The sequence below is a fragment of the Cebus imitator genome, unplaced genomic scaffold (assembly GCF_001604975.1).
Source record: "Cebus imitator isolate Cc_AM_T3 unplaced genomic scaffold, Cebus_imitator-1.0 Scaffold39, whole genome shotgun sequence".
In the NCBI taxonomy this organism is placed as follows: domain Eukaryota; kingdom Metazoa; phylum Chordata; class Mammalia; order Primates; family Cebidae; genus Cebus; species Cebus imitator.
Window position 1 is genome coordinate 8,410,092 of NW_016107354.1, and position 467 is coordinate 8,410,558.

Consider the following 467-nt stretch of genomic DNA (forward strand, 5'->3'; position numbering starts at 1 on the left):
GAACCCAGGAGGCGGAGGTTGCAGTGAGCCGAGATCGCGCCATTAAAAAAAAAAAAAAGAAAAAAAAAGGGAACACCAAAAAAAAAAAAAAAAAAAAAAAAAGAAAAATATGTTCAGTGTATCTAATACTGAAATACAGAAAAATGTTAAAAAAAAATAGACATTAACATGGAAAAGAGATTTAATATTAAGTGAAAAACTTCCCAGTTGCTTGACCATTTGGAATTTGGCAAAGAAAAAAAAAGAAAAACTTTATATTAACTGAGTAACATCCTCCTGATGAGAAGTACTATATTAAATATAAACCCATTATGTTGTTAAAGAAAAAAAAAGATGGGTGAATGATACCGTATGCAAATATGTCAATAAAGCTGTTAAAATATGCTAGGCAAAGCTACTGGGTCTTACCCTTTGATGCTTTAATGCTATGAAAGTAATTCAAAATCAAAGCTGTTGGAACTTTAAAT